Raw genomic sequence first — 22827 nt, forward strand, 5'->3', positions numbered from 1 at the left:
ACTGGACCAAGGTGCTGCATGGTAAGCATACATTTTCCTTTTATTAAAAATGAGGCCGACAAAACAAAGAACAAAACCAAACCGTGAAGCTTTGGGCTATGTGCCCTGAACAAAGTCAAAGTTAACTTCCCACAAAACAGGTGGAGGGAAAGGGTACCTAAGTATGGTTCTCAATCAGAGACAACAATAGACAGCTGTCCCTGATTGAGAACCATACCAGGCCAAGACATAGAAATACAAAACATAGAAAAAAAGGACATAGAATGCCCACCCTAGTCACACCCTGGCCTAACCAAAATAGAGAATAAAAAGCCTCTCTGTGGCCAGGGCGTGACAGTACCCCCCCCCCCCCCCCCCCCCCTCCCCACAAAGGTGTGGACTCCGGCCGCAAAACCTGACTCTAAAGGGGAGGGTCCGGGTGGACCCCGCTCCACCTCAGTCTTGGCCCACTTAGGTGAAGAACCCAATGCAGCGGGCCCCGGACTGAAGACCCTCGTAGAGGGCGCTACTGGACTGAGGGTCGCCTCTGGAGTGAGGGGCTGCGGCTCTGGCAGCTCCGGACAGGAGGGCGGCTCTGGCAGCTCCGGACAGGAGGGCGGCTCTGGCAGCTCCGGACAGGAGGGCGGCTCTGGCAGCTCCGGACAGGAGGGCGGCTCTGGCAGCTCCGGACAGGAGGGCGGCTCTGGCAGCTCCGGACAGGAGGGCGGCTCTGGCAGCTCCGGACAGGAGGGCGGCTCTGGCTGCTCCGGACAGGAGGGAGACTCTGGCAGCTCCGGACAGGAGGGAGACTCTGGCAGCTCCGGACAGGAGGGAGACTCTGGCAGCTCCGGACAGGAGGGAGACTCTGGCAGCTCCGGACAGGAGGGAGACTCTGGCAGCTCCGGACAGGAGGGAGACTCTGGCAGCTCCGGACAGGAGGGAGACTCTGGCAGCTCCGGACAGGAGGGAGACTCAGGACTCACCGGGCTGGGGAGACACACAGGAGGCCTCTTCCTTGGCCAAGGCACCGGATACACTGGGCCGTGGAGGCGCACTGGTGGTCTTGAGCGCAGAGGTGGCCCCACCCGTTCTGGCTGGATGCCAGCTTCCGCCCGGCAAATGCGGGACGCTAGCACCGAGCACACCAGCCTGTGAATGCTCCACCTTGATACCGTGAGCTTCACCCCATACCATGGGGCCTGACCAGTCCCATGCTCTCCATGGTAAGCACGGGGAGTTGGCTCAGGTCTGCTTCCTGACTCTGCCACACTCCCCGTGTGCCCCCCCAAAATGTTTTTTTGGGGGGGCTGCCTCTTGGGCTTCCTTGCCAGCCGTGTTCCCACATACCGCTGGTTCCTTTCACAGGCTGCCTCTGCTCTCCTAAAGCTCTCCTCTGCTCTTTATGTAATACATGTATCACTAGCCACTTTAACTATGCCACTTTGTTTACATACTCATTTCATATGTATATACTGTACTCGATACCATCTACTGTATCTTGCCTATGCCGCTCTGTACCATCACTCATTCATATATCTTTATGTACATATTCTTTATCCCCTTACACTTGTGTCTATAAGGTAGTAGTTTTGGAATTGTTAGATAGATTACTTGTAGGTTATTACTGCATTGTCGGAACTAGAAGCACAAGCATTTCGCTACACTCGCATTAACATCTGCTAACCATGTGTATTTGACAAATAAAATTTGATTTGATTTTGATTTGAAGCTTATTATTGCAAATATTGCAATATATTGCATAGCCTATTTGAAGATCAGTCGCCATATAATAATCTATAATAAGTTGTTCCCTGTTACAAATGGTAACCGGAGCCCTGCGCGGCCTAAATAGTTAACGCTGTATCAGCCCTTTCAAAACGCCCTAATTCTTCATGACACCCCTCACGCAGGTCCACTGATGTCGGAATTTGTGTATGTATCCTGTTTTCTCATTACTTACAACAAAATCATTAGGCCTACTAAAGTTGCTCAGACCAATCCACTGCTCATAACCTATATCAATCAGCATTGTGCCATATGCCTATCTTAGTAGGCTATAGTTTGTGAACTTTATCATGTAAAATTCTATATATTTTTATACCATGAATATATGAATTAACAAATTAATTTTGGTAAAATAACTATTAAATCATATGTTGCGGTAAATAGGCATACGACGTTATTGTCATTCATCAGCCAGTAAACTTTAGCTTTAACAGGACACGTCTTACCATTTGAAATTATGGTGTAGGGTACAATGCACTGCTGAAATATATGGGTTGGGCACCAGTACATTCAACTCAATATCAAATTAGAAAGATGATGTTGTACTTACAATGTTGCAAGGGGCAGCAATGGCTTACTGTGACGACCCTCCCACTCTGTTTGATGAATTATTTCTCATAGCTCTTGTTTTCCTTAACAGGATGTCGGTGGGTGGAGCCGGGAGGGTCGTCAGTGAAATGGGACACACCTGGGCTCGGGTGTGTCCCAGGATAAATGCACCTCTTCCTCATTCATTGAGGAGACTCTCTCCATGCAGACACACAGATTTTTGTTGTGTCATTTTTTGTGGCTATTTGGTTTGTTTGCGTTGGCACCTTTCAACATCCCTCATTATCACATGTATACACGTGACCACTCACTTACACTACTGACTAAACACACACCACTGTTAATTGTATTTACTTTACTTCAATTAATAAACATATTTTGTTATTCTTTATCTCCACGTTATCTCCCTTTTTGTTACGGGCTTCGAGCCTATTCGTGACACTTACAACATCAAATCAAATGTTATTTGTCACATACACGTGTTTATCAGATGTTATTGCAGGTATTCCGGATTGGAGCGAGTGGTCGCATCGGCACTTCGCTCCCGCAGGTAGTATAACTTTTTAATTACATTTCATTACATTTCATTATAGCACAACAGTTTGATTTGTCTAATCTTAGCAATTTCTTCTCAGCTAGCTACATAGCCGTCTTTGTATCAAAGATAATTGCGTAATTATCGTATTTCGCCGTCCTAACGTAGTCTTCACTAGCCAGCTAGCTAACGTCCACTGATTAGCTGCACTGGAGAAACTATTACACTCAACTGAACGACTTGATTAGTGTAGTGTTAGCTAGCTACATAGCTGTCTTTGTATCTTCGTATCCAAGATAATTGTGTAGTTTAGGTTTAGAGTGTGTAGTCTTAGAGTGATTATCTTAATTTACCGAGGTTAGCTAGCCAGCTATTTGTCGTCCTTAACGTAGGAGACACTGCTAGCTAGCCAACAGCTAGCCAACAGCTAGCCGACGTCTACCGAATAGACTCACAACCCGGTCGCATTCACAGGTAGTATCACATTTTCATTTAATTTCATTACAGTACAACGGTTTGATTTGTTTGATCGTAGCTAGCTACATAGCTAGCTACATAGCCGTCTTTGTATCAAAGATAATTGTGTAGTCTAGAGCGATTTTCTAGGTTAGCTAGCCAGCTATTGTCGTTCTTTTAACGCAACGTAACGTAAACAACACTACTAGCTATCCAGCTAGCCCCCAAATAGCAGCACTGCAGAAACTATTACACTCAACGGAACGACTTGATTAGTGTAGTGTCAACAACGCACCCACTGCCAGCTAGCCTACTTCAGCAGTACTGTATCATTTTAATCATTTTAGTCAATAAGATTCTTGCTACGTAAGCTTAACTTTCTGAACATTCGAGACGTGTAGTCCACTTGTCATTCCAATCTCCTTTGCATTAGCGTAGCCTCTTCTGTAGCCTGTCAACTATGTGTCTGTCTATCCCTGTTCTCTCCTCTCTGCACAGACCATACAAACGCTCCACACCGCGTGGCCGCAGCCACCCTAATCTGGTGGTCCCAGCACGCACGACCCACGTGGAGTTCCAGGTCTCCGGTAGCCTCTGGAACTGCCGATCTGCGGTCAACAAGGCAGAGTTCATCTCAGCCTATGCCTCCCTCCAGTCCCTCGACTTCTTGGCACTGACGGAAACATGGATCACCACAGACAACACTGCTACTCCTACTGCTCTCTCTTCGTCCGCCCACGTGTTCTCGCACACCCCGAGAGCTTCTGGTCAGCGGGGTGGTGGCACCGGGATCCTCATCTCTCCCAAGTGGTCATTCTCTCTTTCTCCCCTTACCCATCTGTCTATCGCCTCCTTTGAATTCCATGCTGTCACAGTTACCAGCCCTTTCAAGCTTAACATCCTTATCATTTATCGCCCTCCAGGTTCCCTCGGAGAGTTCATCAATGAGCTTGATGCCTTGATAAGCTCCTTTCCTGAGGACGGCTCACCTCTCACAGTTCTGGGCGACTTTAACCTCCCCACGTCTACCTTTGACTCATTCCTCTCTGCCTCCTTCTTTCCACTCCTCTCCTCTTTTGACCTCACCCTCTCACCTTCCCCCTACTCACAAGGCAGGCAATACGCTCGACCTCATCTTTACTAGATGCTGTTCTTCCACTAACCTCATTGCAACTCCCCTCCAAGTCTCCGACCACTACCTTGTATCCTTTTCCCTCTCGCTCTCATCCAACACCTCCCACACTGCCCCTACTCGGATGGTATCGCGCCGTCCCAACCTTCGCTCTCTCTCCCCGCTACTCTCTCCTCTTCCATCCTATCATCTCTTCCCTCTGCTCAAACCTTCTCCAACCTATCTCCTGATTCTGCCTCCTCAACCCTCCTCTCCTCCCTCTCTCCATCCTTTGACTCTCTATGTCCCCTATCCTCCAGGCCGGCTCGGTCCTCCCCTCCCGCTCCGTGGCTCGATGACTCATTGCGAGCTCACAGAACAGGGCTCCGGGCAGCCGAGCGGAAATGGAGGAAAACTCGCCTCCCTGCGGACCTGGCATCCTTTCACTCCCTCCTCTCTACATTTTCCTCCTCTGTCTCTGCTGCTAAAGCCACTTTCTACCACGCTAAATTCCAAGCATCTGCCTCTAACCCTAGGAAGCTCTTTGCCACCTTCTCCTCCCTCCTGAATCCTCCTCCCCCTCCCCCCTCCTCCATCTCTGCAGATGACTTCGTCAACCATTTTGAAAAGAAGGTCGACGACATCCGATCCTCATTTGCTAAGTCAAACGACACCGCTGGTTCTGCTCACACTGCCCTACCCTGTGCTCTGACCTCTTTCTCCCCCTCTCTCTCCAGATGAAATCTCGCGTCTTGTGACGGCCGGCCGCCCAACAACCTGCCCGCTTGACCCTATCCCCTCCTCTCTTCTCCAGACCATTTCTGGAGACCTTCTCCCTTACCTCACCTCGCTCATCAACTCATCCCTGACCGCTGGCTACGTCCCTTCCGTCTTCAAGAGAGCGAGAGTTGCACCCCTTCTGAAAAAACCTACACTCAATCCCTCCGATGTCAACAATTACAGACCAGTATCCCTTCTTTCTTTTCTCTCCAAAACTCTTGAACGTGCCCAGCTCTCCCGCTATCTCTCTCTGAATGACCTTCTTGATCCAAATCAGTCAGGTTTCAAGACTAGTCATTCAACTGAGACTGCTCTCCTCTGTATCACGGAGGCGCTCCGCACTGCTAAAGCTAACTCTCTCTCCTTTGCTCTCATCCTTCTAGATCTATCGGCTGCCTTCGATACTGTGAACCATCAGATCCTCCTCTCCACCCTCTCCGAGTTGGGCATCTCCAGCGCGGCCCACGCTTGGATTGCGTCCTACCTGACAGGTCGCTCCTACCAGGTGGCGTGGCGAGAATCTGTCTTCTCACCACGCGCTCTCACCACTGGTGTCCCCCAGGGCTCTGTTCTAGGCCCTCTCCTATTCTCGCTATACACCAAGTCACTTGGCTCTGTTATAACCTCACATGGTCTCTCCTTTCATTGCTATGCAGACGACACACAATTAATCTTCTCCTTTCCCCCTTCTGATGACCAGGTGGCGAATCGCATCTCTGCATGTCTGGCAGACATATCAGTGTGGATGACGGATCACCACCTCAAGCTGAACCTCGGCAAGACGGAGCTGCTCTTCCTCCCGGGGAAGGACTGCCCGTTCCATGATCTCGCCATCACGGTTGACAACTCCATTGTGTCCTCCTCCCAGAGCGCTAAGAACCTTGGCGTGATCCTGGACAACACCCTGTCGTTCTCAACCAACATCAAGGCGGTGGCCCGTTCCTGTAGGTTCATGCTCTACAACATCCGCAGAGTACGACCCTGCCTCACACAGGAAGCGGCGCAGGTCCTAATCCAGGCACTTGTCATCTCCCGTCTGGATTACTGCAACTCGCTGTTGGCTGTGCTCCCTGCCTGTGCCATTAAACCCCTTCAACTCATCCAGAACGCGCAGCCCGTCTGGTGTTCAACCTTCCCAAGTTCTCTCACGTCACCCCGCTCCTCCGTTCTCTCCACTGGCTTCCAGTTGAAGCTCGCATCCGCTACAAGACCATGGTGCTTGCCTACGGAGCTGTGAGGGGAACGGCACCTCAGTACCTCCAGGCTCTGATCAGGCCCTACACCCAAACAAGGGCACTGCGTTCATCCACCTCTGGCCTGCTCGCCTCCCTACCACTGAGGAAGTACAGCTCCCGCTCAGCCCAGTCAAAACTGTTCGCTGCTCTGGCCCCCAATGGTGGAACAAACTCCCTCACGACGCCAGGACAGCGGAGTCAATCACCACCTTCCGGAGACACCTGAAACCCCACATCTTTAAGGAATACCTAGGATAGGATAAGTAATCCCTCTCACCCCCCCTTTAAGATTTAGATGCACTATTGTAAAGTGACTGTTCCACTGGATGTCATAAGGTGAATGCACCAATTTGTAAGTCGCTCTGGATAAGAGCGTCTGCTAAATGACTTAAATGTCAATGTAATGTAAATGAAATGCTTGTGTTTCTAGCTCTAACAGTGCAGTAAAATCTAACAATTCCACAACAATACACACAAATCTTAAGTAAAGGAATTAAGAATATAGAAATATTGGCCGAGTAATGTCAGATGAGGAATGCAAAATATGTAATGATTATTAAAGTGGCCAATGATTACAAGTCTAGGGCAGCAGCCTCTAATGTGATGTTTATTTAACATAATTTAAGTCTGAGGGCCTTGAGATAGAAGCTGTTTTTCAATCTCTTGGTCCCAGCTTTTGATGCACCTGTACTGATCTCACCTTCTGGATGATAGCGGGGTGAACAGGCAGTGGCTCGGGTGGTTGTTGTCCTTGATCTTTTTGGCCTTCCTGTGACATCAGGTGCTGTATGTGTCCTGTAGGACAGGTAGTTTGCCCCTGGTGAAGTTCTGGGCAGACCGAACCACACTCTGGCGAGCCCTGTGGTTGCGGGCGGTGCAGTTGCCTTACCAGGCGGAGATACAACCCGACAGGATGCTCTCAATTGTGCATCTGTAAAAGTTTGTGGGTTTTAGGTGTCAAGCTACATTTCTTCAACCTCCTGAGATTGAAGAGGTGCTGTTGTGCTCTCTTCACCACACTGTCTGTGTGGGTGGAACATTTCAGTTCGTCAGGGATGTGTACGCCGAGGAACTTGAAGCTTTCCACCTGCTCCACTGTGGTCCCGTCGATGTGGACAGGGGGGTGCTTCCTCTGCTGTTTCCTAAAGTACACGATCAATTCCTTTTGACATTGGGAATTTGTCTTTTTTTGTTGTATTTTATTAGGATCCCCATTAGCTGTTGCAAAAGTAGCAGCTACTCTTCCTGGGGTCCACACAAAACATGAAACATAATACAGAATGACATAATACAGAGCATCAATAGACAAGAACAGCTCAAAGACAAAACATACATTTTCTTTAAAGGTACACGTATCCTACATGTCAATGCATTCACAAACTCTCTAGGTCAAATAGGGGAGAGGCGTTGTGCTGCGAGGTGAAGTCCAGGACCAAATTGCACAGGGTGGGGTTCAGACCCAGGGCCTCAAGCTTAATGATAAGCTTGGAGATTACTATGGTGTTGAATGCTGAGCTTTAGTCAATGAACAGTATTCTTACATAGGTATTCCTCTTGTCCAGATGGGATAGGGCAGTGTGATGGCGATTGCATCGTCTGTGGATCTATTTGGGTAAGCTAATAGTCATTTAGTTCACTTACCTTTGCTTTCTTGGGTACAGGAAGAATAGTGGACATCTTGAAGCATGTGGAGACAGTAGACTGAGATAGGGAGAGATTGAATATGTCCGTAAACACTCCAGCCAGCTGGTCTGCGCACGCTCTGAGGATGCGGCTAGCGATGCCACCTGGGCCGGCGGCCTTGCGAGGGTTAACATGTTTAAATGTCTTATGGTGGCCATGGAGAAGGAGAGCCCACAGTCCTTGGTAGTGGGCCGCGTCGGTGACGCTGTATTATCCTCCGAGCGAGCGAAGATGTTTAACTTCCCAGAAGCAAGATGTCGTTGTCTGCGACATGGCTGGTTTCCCCTTTGTAGTCCGTGATTGTCTGAAGAACCTGCCACAAGTTGTGTCTGAGCCATTGAGTTGAGACTCCACTTTGTCTCTGATGTTTTGCCTGTTTGATTGCCTTACGGCGGGAATAACTACACTTTTTGGATTTGGCCATATTCCCAGTCACCTTGCTATGGTTAAATGCGATGTTTGCGCTTTCAGTTCCGCGCGAATGCTGCCATTTTCATAGTCACAGTGGGTACAACATCTCCTATACACTTCCTGATAACCTTAAATCAGCGTATACACATTGATAATAATCTCGGCTACCCGGAAAATATCCCAGTCCAGGTGATCAAAACATTCTTGAAGCGTGAATTCCAATTGGTCAGACCAGAGTTGAATAATCCTTAGCACGGGTACTTCCTGAAGTGGGTCTGAACCAACACTTTATTACATCAAAATAACTTCATACTATGTAACTGATTGAAACACACACAGTGCTTAATGCATTTATTTATTTTTTAAGACCTTTATTTATTTTAGCAGTCCCATTGAGATCAAGGACTCTTTTGCAACTCACAAAAACCCCAATCATGGCAGCATAGAAAATACTTATAAACAATAATGAAGAACCACATTCCTCAGTAAGTGGTCCTCAACCAACAGTATGAGTTGCAGATGATGTTGCCATAGTCTAGGACCGGAAGAGAGGTGATGAGGAGAGGAAACATGACACATTCCTTCTCCACTAACACATCATCAGGCAAATTAAATTTCCCTGGATGGGTTCAGAAGGTGAGGGGTCAATGTCATGAGACCAGGCTGCTCCCAAGGGAGGTGGTTGGCGGCCTTCTCCCTCTCCAGCGGGAGAAAGCGAGACCGAGAGAAAGAGGCAGGGGTGGTGTAGAATTTCAGAAAGCATAGCAGTTGTCATCTGAGCTCTCAGCAATAGAACTTCTATCTTCATCGGAGTTCTCACCTACATCAGTCATAAAAAAATATCCCCTTCTCCAAGAATCAGCTTGTGGTAGGTATTCCTGGTGTCAACTTGGTCTTGTGTCAGTTCACTCAATCTTCTCTTCAGGTGGCAGAGAAGGCCATTCTTCCCTCCCTCTGAAAACTCCACTGCATTACCTAAAAGTCACATGTAAAGCAGTACATTTACAATTCCATTACACAAAATAGTGTGGAGGGTATTTGTAAAGCAAGACAAAAAGTTCAGTCCAAAAATAGTATAAACCTCAACTTACTCTGATCTTGTAGGTACAGTGCCACCACAGTTCCCACTGCTCTTTGTAGGCTTCCCCAGTGCCTCTTCATCTCCCGGACCAGGATCCTCTCTTCCTCCTGCAGTCTGTTCACTAACATCAGTCTGTTGAAGATTGCCTTTTGATGGCAGTTGCCTCTGAGCTGTAAACCCAGAGGTATATAACAGAACAGCAATGATTGCAGCCTACGCTGAAGGTAAACATTCAATCACAAAAGATACTTTCTGCAATCATATATTTACTGGTGCCAAGTTTCTCCCATGGCCACACAAAGTTATCAGTATTGCGCAGCTCATCTACTGTGGGGAGCCTAAACTCTGCCTGCTGCTCGTGAAGTTGAACAATGGCAGCTGTCAAGGCTGCTTTGTCCTCAATTTCTCAGAATCAGATGCCGCCTCTTGTTGCCGTCAAAATAAAAAGGGTGATTAGATGGACTGTATATTCAGATATATTACATGACTATAAGTTAGAGCTACTATAGAGGCACAAACAAAGAATACAAAGCAAGCAACTCATTTCTAAAGCATTTGTCGTCATGTAGTTAACATTACACACCCCGAGAGCTTCTGGTCAGCGGGGTGGTGGCATAGGGATCCTTCTCTCTCCCATGTGGTCATTCTCTCTTTCTCCCCTTACCCATCTGTCTATCGCCTCCTTTGAATTTCATGCTGTCACAGTTACCAGCCCTTTCAAGCTTAACATCCTTATCATTTATCGCCCTCCAGGTCCCCTCGGAGAGTTCATCAATGAGCTTGATGCCTTGATAAGCTCCTTTCCTGAGGACGGCTCACCTCTCACAGTTCTGGGCGACTTTAACCTCCCCACGTCTACCTTTGACTCATTCCTCTCTGCCTCCTTCTTTCCACTCCTCTCCTCTTTTGACCTCACCCTCTCACCTTCCCCCCCCTACTCACAAGGCAGGCAATACGCTCGACCTCATCTTTACTAGATGCTGTTCTTCCACTAACCTCATTGCAACTCCCCTCCAAGTCTCCGACCACTACCTTGTATCCTTTTCCCTATCGCTCTCATCCAACACTTCCCACACTGCCCCTACTCGGATGGTATCGCGCCGTCCCAACCTTCGCTCTCTCTCCCCCGCTACTCTCTCCTCTTCCATCCTATCATCTCTTCCCTCTGCTCAAACCTTCTCCAACGTATCTCCTGATTCTGCCTCCTCAACCCTCCTCTCCTCCCTTTCTGCATCCTTTGACTCTCTATGTCCCCTATCTTCCAGGCCGGCTCGGTCCTCCCCTCCCGCTCTGTGGCTTGACGACTCAATGCGAGCTCACAGAACAGGGCTCCGGAAGGCCGAGCGGAAATGGAGGAAAACTCGCCTCCCTGCGGACCTGGCATCCTTTCACTCCCTCCTCTCTACATTTTCCTCCTCTGTCTCTGCTGCTAAAGCCACTTTCTACCACTCTAAATTCCAAGCATCTGCCTCTAACCCTAGGAAGCTCTTTGCCACATTCTCCTCCCTCCTGAATCCTCCTCCCCCCCTCCCTCTCTGCAGATGACTTCGTCAACCATTTTGAAAAGAAGATCGACGACATCCGATCCTCGTTTGCTAAGTCAAACAACACCGCTGGTTCTGCTCACACTGCCCTACCCTGTGCTCTGACCTCTTTCTCCCCTCTCTCTCCAGATGAAATCTCGCGTCTTGTGACGGCCGGCCGCCCAACAACCTGCCCGCTCGACCCTATCCCCTCCTCTCTTCTCCAGACCATTTCCGGAGACCTTCTCCCTTACCTCACCTCGCTCATCAACTTATCCCTGACCGCTGGCTACGTCCCTTCCGTCTTCAAGAGAGCGAGAGTTGCACCCCTTCTGAAAAAACCTACACTCGATCCCTCCGATGTCAACAACTACAGACCAGTATCCCTTCTTTCTTTTCTCTCCAAAACTCTTGAACGTGCCGTCCTTGGTCAGCTCTCCCGCTATCTCTCTCAGAATGACCTTCTTGATCCAAATCAGTCAGGTTTCAAGACTAGTCATTCAACTGAGACTGCTCTTCTCTGTATCACGGAGGCGCTCCGCACCGCTAAAGCTAACTCTCTCTCCTCTGCTCTCATCCTTCTAGACCTATCGGCTGCCTTCGATACTGTGAACCATCAGATCCTCCTCTCCACCCTCTCCGAGTTGGGCATCTCCGGCGCGGCCCACGCTTGGATTGCGTCCTACCTGACAGGTCGCTCCTACCAGGTGGCGTGGCGAGAATCTGTCTCCTCACCACGCGCTCTCACCACTGGTGTCCCCCAGGGCTCTGTTCTAGGCCCTCTCCTATTCTCGCTATACACCAAGTCACTTGGCTCTGTCATAACCTCACATGGTCTCTCCTATCATTGCTATGCAGACGACACACAATTAATCTTCTCCTTTCCCCCTTCTGATGACCAGGTGGCGAATCGCATCTCTGCATGTCTGGCAGACATATCAGTGTGGATGACGGATCACCACCTCAAGCTGAACTTCGGCAAGACGGAGCTGCTCTTCCTCCCGGGAAGGACTGCCCGTTCCATGATCTCGCCATCACGGTTGACAACTCCATTGTGTCCTCCTCCCAGAGCGCTAAGAACCTTGGCGTGATCCTGGACAACAAACTGTCGTTCTCAACTAACATCAAGGCGGTGGCCCGTTCCTGTAGGTTCATGCTCTACAACATCCGCAGAGTACGACCCTGCCTCACACAGGAAGCGGCGCAGGTCCTAATCCAGGCACTTGTCATCTCCCGTCTGGATTACTGCAACTCGCTGTTGGCTGGGCTCCCTGCCTGTGCCATTAAACCCCTACAACTCATCCAGAACGCCGCAGCCCGTCTAGTGTTCAACCTTCCCAAGTTCTCTCACGTCACCCCGCTCCTCCGCTCTCTCCACTGGCTTCCAGTTGAAGCTCGCATCCGCTACAAGACCATGGTGCTTGCCTACGGAGCTGTGAGGGGAACGGCACCTCAGTACCTCCAGGCTCTGATCAGGCCCTACACCCAAATAAGGGCACTGCGTTCATCCACCTCTGGCCTGCTCGCCTCCCTACCACTGAGGAAGTACAGTTCCCGCTCAGCTCAGTCAAAACTGTTCGCTGCTCTGGCTCCCCAATGGTGGAACAAACTCCCTCACGACGCCAGGACAGCGGAGTCAATCACCACCTTCCGGAGACACCTGAAACCCCACCTCTTTAAGGAACACCTAGGATAGGATAAAGTAATCCTTCTCACCCCCTCCCCCCTTAAAATATTTAGATGCACTATTGTAAAGTGGTTGTTCCACTGGATGTCATAAGGTGAATGCACCAATTTGTAAGTCGCTCTGGATAAGAGCGTCTGCTAAATGACTTAAATGTAAATGTAAATTACACAAGGCATGCAGAGTTGTAGCTCACAAGAGGTTCATGGTCACATAATTTCTCAGTTTAATTACATGTTTTGCATTAGATCAACTAATAACATAGGTCATACCTACATTTGATCATTAACATGGTCTGATGTGTATGACTAATGCATTCTCTTTCACAACTCACTTTTACTGCTTGATTAATAATGTGTTTGAGGTCATACTGTTGTTGGGACTTACCTGTCAAATGGTAGAAGTAGTTTCCTCTTTCACACTGTGGTAAAGTCCTTCAAGCTTCTTCTGGAGATGCCCCATCTGACGATCCTGAAGTGTGTCTGTCAAACATGACTCCACTGACATTAATGCAATTATGAAGTTGAGACAGAAACTGACATTTTTCTACCTGTTGGATTCTGGCTTGAAACATACTTATTCCTGTCATCATATTAGAATGTATTGATTACTTTACATGTTAGGTGTCAATGAAGGGTGAATAGGAACTTTGGGTATGGAAAGTTACTGAGTGAGACAAGGGAAGTGCAGAAAGTTCATATTCTATTCAAACATGTTATTGCTGAATATTAATATTTCTAAGTAAGGAGGCAAAGGGTAGCAGTTAGGTTTCAGTTACTGATAAGGCAGGCCAGTTCCTGTGGAATTAGGACAATGAGGGATGTGGAACTCAACTCAGGATAAGGTCAGCAGTTGGAGAGAAGACACTGCTGGGAGGGGGGGGCATAGGGGGTAGAATAAACTTGGTTTGAGATTTCTGGTTGTCTGTTTCAGTTTTTGCTCTATTTGTTCAGAACCTAACATACCATCAGGCCACTGCTGGACCTCAGTAATCCACTCCTGTAGCACAGCGGTGTTGATGTCTAGCTCTTCCCGCTTTTCGCGAGGCTGGTCTCCTCCAGTCTTTTGACATTCTGAAAAAATGCAATTCAAATAATGAACAACATGGGTGAAGGTGAAGGTTTTACTTTTCAAGTGAATTACACTAAGATATTTGACTTTAATGTATACAGTCATCTTGATGTTTTCATACATCAAGATGACTAATAAAATAAAACGCTGAGCAAGGGTTGAAGACATGTAGAAAAAGAATGAGAAAGCAGATACAGGTAAAAAAAAAAATAATAATAATAATGTTCACATCTTTGCCAACATGCGATGTCACGCCCTGACCTTAAGAGAGCCTTTTTATGTCTCTATTTGGTTTGGTCAGGGTGTGATTTGGGTGGGCATTCTGTTTTGTATTTCTTTGTGTTTGGCCGAGTGTGGTTCCCAATCAGAGGCAGCCGTCTATCGTTGTCTCTGATTGGGAGTCATACTTAGGTAGACTTTTTCCCCCACCTATGTCGTGGGATCTTGTCCTTGTATTGTTGCTGTTGCGCCCTTCAAGGCTGTACGTTTCGTTGGTTCTCTCTCTCTCTCTCTCTTCTTTTTGTGGTTATCATTAAATAATATGATTAACCTACCCCACGCTGCATCTTGGTCCACTTCTTCAAACGAGTGTTACATGCGATCCATGTTGGTGAAATTCCTCTTATTCCAATCCATTGACTGTAGTGTAATAATCTCTGTCCGTACTGTTGGAAAAACATCTTCAGTCAGTGATTCTAATAATTTACTACTATGTGCCTAACCAATCAAGATAAAGATTGCAATTACAGTCTTAAGATAAAAAATTCATTTTTAACCTTACATAATATCATAGCATCATCAGTTATTCCCAAAAAGTAAATGTCCTTCACTGTCTGCTTCTCCCTTCAGCAGTAACATGTGTCCCAAAAAAATGTCCTGCTTTGGGACAATTTATTTGGTTTCCATTTGGAAATGTTTCTGGGTTTATTTCCGGGATGGGGTAGTTAGCCCCACATGGAGGACTATGGACTGCTTCCTACCATTCGACCTGGCCGGCTTGTTTGCACCTGCCGGGAGTATAAACCCCATCCGGCTTAGCGCTCAGGGTCATTGGAGTATGCAAGCCTCTCCACCGTGGCAAGGTGACAGTCCAGGAGTGGCAATTAGGTTTATCTTATTCATTGAAGTGTGCTGGAGCTCAAATATAAAGGACCACTTAATAGTTCAACAATAAGGGAATTGTTGCAATCCTAAACCTTATTCAGCATTAGTTATGTTATCATAATACAATTACCAGTCTTGGACATGTAATTTGTCGTGACAGCAACTCTGGATATAAAACTATTCACCTGCCCGACTTCTCTCCGGTTGTGTTGCCGGCACCAGGCTGATTGCGGCCTCTCCATTTGTGCTATACTGCCATAATGAACAAATAATAATAAGTTATGTATTAATTATATTATTTAAAAAAGCATTACAATATCCTTTCTGCATAACACAAAAATAGTCAAGGAAAACAATTACCTCACAAGACCATTCATGTGCCTTAGCATGAATAGCGGAGAGGGTGCCTTTTTAGAAGCTCCTCCAACTCTGGGTACGCCTGCACAACTATCTGCAAATATGGCCAGTATTTGCATGCAACAGTGCAGCAGAAAAAGCCCACCGTGCCAGCAGTAGACAGCTTCTTCTGCAAGTACATTGGCATATATCTCGCTTCTGTACATGTTGAGGGCCTTGAGGAGCACGCTGTGTCGGCAAACTGCTATCAAGGCCCTCTACTTTGGCAAACAATTTTCCTGACGTCTTTGGCCGCTGTCCACTCTGATGTACCACACACTCCTTTGCCTGGCGTCTACAACATTAAAATCACAGTGAAGTGCAGATATCAACTTTAAAAGAAACAAGCTCTAAACTGGGTGACATTAAGCAGTGTTATAGAAACTGAGAATGATTGGTCTTTGTATGGACATGTTTGATGAAGGATGACACATCATCTTGTTTCTCCAGGAAGACATCATAGAAGCCCTTCTCAACATTCACATAGCCTAGAGAGGTGGGTTGCTGGTTTAAATCCCAAACATCTGACCATGTTGCTCCAACCTCTGTGTGTCTGAGGGATTTGGATAACGCAAAGAGACAAATCACTGTCCCACAATTTCTCTTCATGGAAAATGACAATTCATCTTCTAAAAGATGATCAACGGCAATATAACAAACATATACTTCATAACAAAAAGACCAGCATGCACTTTAAAAGGGTATAATTATACCCTGAACAAAACACAAAAGGTAGTACAAACCCTGAGGCTTTCCGAAAGCAGTATTGCTTGCGATTCCCATCCACTGATATAGCATGCATCAGGACAATGTAGGAGATCGCTTCCACAAAGCTTGTCTATTTCAAACCTCCATATGTCCACTCGAGGAATGCTTTCTGGAACGTGTCGCCACATATCTTTACACTTTAACATGCAAAACAGAGGTATAATAAGGGGAAAATGTTATATTATGGACAAATATTAACCACTAATTCATTCATATTATCATTTGATTAGTATATACACACTTACCCTGTCAAAGTGCTTTGTTCTTCCGTCAAGCATTCCCACAAAGGCTTGACAGGAGCATCCTGGGGCCAACACCTTCATGTCTTCAAAAGACTTGAAGTGGTCCACTGTGAAGATGGTCTGGTGAGTCACGGAGCCTGGCCGGTAGCCACTCTTTACAAAATTCATCCAGCCCCACTGTCCATTGTCTCAGACACCCGGGTAACATGTTTCAGGAGAATACCCAGATGCAAAGAGTGTCAAAGTAACACAAGTTTACTAGAACAGGGGGCAGGCGACACGACAGGTTAAGGGCAGGCAGAGGTCAGTAATTCAGATCAGAGTCCATACGGTACAGAACAGCTGGCAGTCTCAGGGTCAGCGCAGGGAGAGGTCAAAAATCCAGGCTGGTGTGACAAGGTACAGAACGGCAGGCAGGCTCAGGGAAGGCAGAATGGTCAAAACCGGGAAACAGGAACTAGAAAAAGACAGGCGAACTGGCAACAAACAAACAGAGAATACAGATATAAATACACTGGGGATAATGGGGAAGATGGGTGAAACCTGGAGGGGGGTGGCAACAAACACAAAGACAGGTGAAACAGATCAGGGTGTGCCACCCGGAGCAGTTCAGAGCAGGAAGGGACAGGTTGTAGCACCCTGAATCAGGAGTAATTATTAGAAGTAATTAATTACATTCTTTATAAATGTGAATAGAAGTAGTCCTTAAAAAACACACACTTACCAATTATACCAATCAGGATGACCTGCTTGCCACTTGCCACTGTCAGGGTGCAACCACACAACTGTGGCACAGCCATGGGTAAAAGACAAAGTGGAAACCAAAATGTGACGCCAAAGAATCCCAAATAAATGTTTCTATATATTTGGACTGTAAATACTTGTAGTGGCAGGTAGCCTAGTGGTTACAGCGTTGGGCCACTAACCAAAAGGTTACTGGATCAAATCCTCGAGGTGACAAGGTAAAAATATGTTGTTCTGCCCATGAACAAGGCAATTAACCCACCGTTCCGGGGTAGGCCGTCATTGTAAATAAGAATTTGTTCTTAACTCACTTGCCTAGTTAAATATGGTTCAATCAATACTGATCCATTGAAAATTGTGCAGCATGACTAAAAAGTTGTTATTGCAGGATGTACTATCAGATTTAATTTGAAACACCAAAACAATAAGCACACCGTGCTCCTGGAATGCAAGGGACCCCTCATCATCTTGATGAGTTGGGGACAAGGGGCGATAAAACCCTTCAAACCGAGATTCCCTGTTGTACAAAACCTTGGTGCTATGGGTGGCCAAGTCACATGCGGCACAGAGAAGATGCCTGACAGAACTCATGAAAAGAATAGCTGTATGAACATTCTTTAAGGTTGGCATGGTATTTGTTTGACATTCTAGGATACTGTAGCTGTATCTTGTGTAGGAGGATGGGTACAGGTACTGGAAACTATTACCTAAAAATTGAGTTATATTTCTTCATCAATGCAACTTAAGTATAACTTACTATAACTGTGTTTTTTGGGTGAATAGATGAGAATCCACTCTGACAGATGTCATAAAATTATGATATATATCTCAAATAATAACATACAATAACATATAAGTCAGAAGTATACATACACCTTAGCCAAATACATTTAAACTCAGTTTTTCACAATTACTGACATTTAATCCTAGTAAACATTCCCTGTCTTAGGTCAGTTAGGATCACTGCTTTATTTTAAGAATGTGAAATGACAGAATAATAGTAGAGAGAATGATTTATTTCAGCTTTTATTTCTTTCATCACATTCCCAGTAGGTCAGACGTTTACATACACTCAATTAGTATTTGGTAGCATTGCTTTAAATAGTTTAACTTGGGTCAAATGTTTCGGGTAGCCTTCCACAAGGTTCCCACAATAAGTTGGGTGAATTTTGGCCCATTCCTCCTGACAGAGCTGGTGTAACTGAGTCAGGTTTGTAGGGCTCCTTGCTCGCACACAGGGCGAGGTCAGAGCTTTGTGATGGCCACTCCTATACCTTGACTTTGTTGTCCTTAAGGCATTTTGCCACAACTTTGGAAGTATGCTTGGGGTCATTGTTCGTTTGGAAGACCCATTTGCGACCAAGCTTTAACTTCCTGACTGATGTCTTGAGATGTTGCTTCAATTTATCCACATAATTTTCCTGCTTCATTTTCCTGCCCCACAACATGATGCTGCTACCCCTGTGCTTCACTGTTGGGATAGTATTCTTCGGCTTGCAAGCCTCCCCCCTTTTCCTCCAAACATAACGATGGTCATTATGACCAAACAGTTCTATTTTTGTTTCATCAGACCAGAGGAGATTTCTCCAAAAAGTACAATCTTTGTCCCCATGTGCAGTTGCAAACCGTAGTCTGGCTTTTTTATGGCAGTTTTGAAGCAGTGGCTTCTTCCTTGCTGAGCGGCCTTTCAGGTTATGTCGATATAGGACTCGTTTTACTGTGGATATAGATACTTTTGTACCTGTTTCCTCCAGCATCTTCACAAGGTCCTTTTCTGTTGTTCTGGGATTGATTTGCACTTTTCGCACCTAAGTACGTTAATCTCTAAGAAACAGAACGAGTCTCTTTCCCGAGCGGTATGGCGGCTGTGTGGTCCCATGGTGTTTATACTTGCGTACTATTGTTTGTACAGATGAACGTGGTACCTTCAGGCATTTGGAAATTGATCCCAAGGTTGAACCAGATTTGTGTAGGTCTACAATTTTTTTTCTGAGGTCTTGGCTGATTTATTTAGATTTTCCATTTGGTCAAGCAAAGAGGCACTGAGTTTGAAGGTAATCCTTGAAATACATCCACAGGTACACCTCCAATTAACTCATACTGTGTCAATTAGCCTATCAGAAACTTCTAATGTCATGACATCATTTTCTGGAATTTTCCTAGCTGTTTATAGGCACAGTCAATTTAGTGTTTGTAAACGTTTGACCCACTGGAATTGTGATAAAGTGAAATAATCTGTCTTTAAACATTTGTTGGAAAAATTACTTGTGCCATGCACAAAGTAAATGTCCTAACCGACTTGCCAAAACTATAGTTTGTTAACAAGAACATTTGGAGTGGTTGAAAAACGAGTTTTGATGACTCCAAACCTTAGTGGTCCTTCTGTAGCTCAGTTGGTAGAGCATGGCGCTTGTAACGCCAGGGTAGTGGGTTCGATCCCCGGGACCACCCATACGTAGAATGTATGCACACATGACTGTAAGTCGCTTTGGATAAAAGCGTCTGCTAAATGGCATATATTATATATTATTATATTAGTGTATGTAAACTTACATTTACATTTAAGTCATTTAGCAACTTCCGACTTCAACTGAAATTCACATTTCTTGCTCCCTTTCCTTTAACGCGGTGCGCCTTCTCCCTCTTACCAGCAGAAACACAAACAATTATCAAAAGACCACTTCTGGTTACCCTCACCAATTCCACAGCACCCCTCTGTTTTCACCCACCCTGAAACCACAAATGGATCAGCCAAAGGGCAAGGGTCTTCCAAAAACTTCACTCCTACTGTCACAGACTCATCTTCATCCTGACCCTTGGTGCAAGCCTCTGGCTCCAAGAACTTCACTACACCTCCGATACTTCGGCCTCATTCACTTCCATTTCTCCTGCTGTCTTCAGCTTACTCCGTTTACACTTTCTACCATTCTTCTTTAACAACCCGACTCCCCCACAATTTTTAACCGACTCAAGCTCACCTTCTTCCTCCCTCTATCTCTTATACCTCCTCTGCCGCTCCTTTTCCCTACATTCCTCCTCCGTATTCCAAGTATGCTTCTCCTTATGAAAATACTGCACTTCTCCTGACATACATCTTGTTCTTACCTCTTCTCAAGGGACGCCATTTAACCTGCTGTCCTGTCACAATATCCGTACAATAAGCATGAACCCCTCGGGATATAGCTCTCAAAAGTGCATCGAACTTATAAAGCAGCTGCTTCCTCTTGCTGTTCTTCTTTATCAAAGGTTACCGCGATGCTTTTCCATTTCAAACAAGTGCGCTCTTCCAACCACCACATCTCGCTAAATGGGCTTGATACGCTTTCACTTTTTCATTGACAGTCCGTCACTCACTGCCAGACACTTTTAAATCATTAAATAAATACTTCAATAATTCACTAAAAAGTATTTCCATGTTTAATATAACTAAACCAAGTTACAGGCTGACTACACTGCTGCAAAATACATTTAGAAATCTATATTATTCAATTATTGCATCCACACTGCTCGTGCGTGCCAACAAGCATCTGCGTTGCCAAGGGCTAAAATAGAAGTCAGTTCTATTTGTGACGCAGATCGCGCTGCAAGTCCTGCTTCCATCTCCTCATTGGTTTATAGAAGTAGGTACCAACGTGTCATCTCCTCATTGGTTATACGCACATGGGTGACTGAAAGAGGAACGAGGTCAGTGGTGGTAATGCACCTAATTTATGAATGTTGCATTTCTGTATATATCAATGATGTTGCTCTTGCTGCGGGCAATTCCCTGATCCACCTCTACGCAGACAACACCATTCTGTATACTTCTGGCCCTTCCTTGGACACTGTGCTACCTAACCTCCAAATGAGCTTCAATGCTCTAGTTGGCTGGCCCAACGGTCCTCTACTCCAACAATTAATCCACACATAACAACGGTCGACCAAGTAATTTTTAGTCATCTCTCCTACTTCCAGGCTTTTTCATCATTTAACTTATATGGTAATTGGCATCTAAACTTTCATAGTATTACCACGACAACCGGCAACAGTTTGTCTGTCAATCACCTACGTGGGTATAACCAATGAGGAGATGGCACATGGGTACCTGCTTCTATAAACCAATGAGGAGATGGGAGAGGCAGGACTTGCAGTGCGATCTGCGTCAGAAATAGGAATGACTTCTATTTTAGCCCTTGGCTACACAGACGCTTGTTGGTGCACACGAGCAGTGTGGGTGCAATAATTGAATAACATAGATTTCTAAATATTTTGCAATGCTTGTGCATGCGAGCGGCATGGGCAGCCTATTAGACCACAGCCTGTCGTTTCCAATGGGAACAGATGAGTCATATTGTGCAGGACAAGCAAGCTGGGAGTGCAAAGCCAAGCATGAGCTAGCGAGATCTTATTGGTTCGTTTCATACATATTCATATTTCTGTAAGGGAACGCCTTCTCTGTGAAATAACTCAATTCGACTTTGCATTCCTAAACAACGCAATTTAAAACAACTTTGACAAAGGCTAAAGTCTACAAAACTTAGTCCACTCTGTTCATAACATATTGTAGTTTTGGAAACATAAAACAACTGTATTGAGATCAAATGTTTCATCGCTGAGACCATTTACAGAATCATCCATCTCGTTCCATCTTCTCCCACTGCCCGCCAGTGGGCTTCCTCTTATTACCATATTTGGTAGTGAGAGGAAACACCAAGAGGCTGCTTCATATTTATACATACAGTGAAATATCTGTCTCATTGTTCTATATGTGATAATACTGTTGGCCAGAGCGAAAAATCACTTCCTGTCTACAAGATTAGCCAATATACGTAACTGATTCAAATACAATGCATTAGAATTATGGTGGACGAAATACATAAAATACTAGATTATGTGTCATTTCTTGTCCAATAACGTACCTCATTCTCACTGTAAAATAGCTCGCTAGCTTCAACTAAATAAACAGTTGTGTTTATTTGTACTAATAGCACAAACTCAGGGCGCGGCATCAGATGTATCGTATCTGGCGTTATTGAGTATGATTCGCCATACGTTTGTGCTATTAGTACATAAAAACATTGTACTTATTTGTACATACTTAATAATGAGAGACTGGGTTGAAAATAAGGACATTTTCCGCTATTACTTCAAAACTACGGCAAGCAGCAGGGGTACATGGGAACGTTATGAAACTGGGCTACACGGCGGATGCAATGAACTAGTTTTTAATCAGCAAAAAGCGTTGTTAAAAATGTGATGTGTCCAGCCTACCAAGAGGGCAGATAACTAATACGGTGCTTGGCTAAGTAATCTATTGTTCCTGCAAGCCACCTAGCTTGCTGACTTTAGTATATCTACTGAAACATATATTTCTAACATACTAATGTGTTACAATGTGGAGGGAAATCGAACAATTGTTATGTTTGCTAACTTATCTAGCGAACTAAGTTGGCTGAACAACTACCGCCCGGTAGCCATATCTATGACTAAAAATAAAATCGTTTTTAGAATTTGAGATCTTCTGTTTCTCGATTGTAAAACCCATTCTCTTTTTCGTCATAGATATGGCTACTAAACAGCAAGCTATAACCAGCCACCTAAGCTAGGTTTACCAGGAAACGTTACACATGAGTGATGTATGACTTGATTTTGCTGGCAAGTTAGCTTGTAAATGTAATATCTGTGCCTATGTATGCATGTAAACTAGTCTA

At 45.7% G+C, this 22827-nt stretch overlaps 1 long non-coding RNA gene across 3 annotated transcripts; it reads right to left on the reverse strand.

Moving 5' to 3' along the window:
- Window positions 1-8886: 8886 nt before the first annotated feature.
- On the reverse strand, window positions 8887-18052 carry LOC124048531. Of its 3 annotated transcripts, XR_006841245.1 has the most exons (10): window positions 16397-18052; window positions 16127-16288; window positions 15795-15936; window positions 15348-15678; window positions 15173-15239; window positions 14438-14548; window positions 13778-13885; window positions 13200-13294; window positions 9616-9775; window positions 8887-9499 (listed from the first exon to the last, which is right to left on the reverse strand). It is a non-coding gene; the product is annotated as an uncharacterized LOC124048531 (long non-coding RNA). The 3 variants fall into 3 exon arrangements; XR_006841246.1 differs by lacking the exon at window positions 15795-15936; XR_006841244.1 differs by having other exon boundaries at window positions 15348-15936.
- Between the last annotated feature and the right edge of the window lie 4775 nt (window positions 18053-22827).

Source organism: Oncorhynchus gorbuscha, linkage group LG11, assembly GCF_021184085.1.
Source record: "Oncorhynchus gorbuscha isolate QuinsamMale2020 ecotype Even-year linkage group LG11, OgorEven_v1.0, whole genome shotgun sequence".
Lineage (NCBI taxonomy): Eukaryota > Metazoa > Chordata > Actinopteri > Salmoniformes > Salmonidae > Oncorhynchus > Oncorhynchus gorbuscha.